We start from the raw sequence: 523 nt of genomic DNA, 5'->3' as shown, positions 1-523 counted from the left end.
AGGCTCTTAATTTAATTTGATCTTTAGCCACCTTCGTGGGCTTCATACTTGTGCATACCACATGCAACTCCTTTAGATGCTTATGAGGATCTTCACCTGCAAGGCCATGAAAAGTGGGCAAGAGATGTATTAGTCCAGATTTTAATTCAAAAGTGGTAGTAGCATCTAAAGTAAGGAATGTTATGCATAAGGGTTGTTGATTCAAATCAGGGGTAGCAAGCTCTTTCAAAGTTTTATTTTCAACCATGACTTCATCCTCTTCTAAATCAAAATCGCTAGCAAACAGGGAATCAAGAGCTAGATTGTGCTCTTCAGAATTTTTCCTGGCTTCCCTCCTCAACCTGCGCAAAGTTCTCTCTATTTCTGGATCATACTGCAAATCACCTTGATTAGAAGATCGAGTTACAGTCATAAAAAATCAAGGAAACTCTAATAAACCATGAAAAACAAACTAGGAAAAATCTAGAGTAATGAAAATAAATCAAAATTCTATGCTAAAATACAAAAACGCCTAAAACCCTAG

This window comes from Quercus lobata, chromosome 4 (genome assembly GCF_001633185.2).
Source record: "Quercus lobata isolate SW786 chromosome 4, ValleyOak3.0 Primary Assembly, whole genome shotgun sequence".
Lineage (NCBI taxonomy): Eukaryota > Viridiplantae > Streptophyta > Magnoliopsida > Fagales > Fagaceae > Quercus > Quercus lobata.
Note: the sequence above shows the minus strand (reverse complement) of the source record.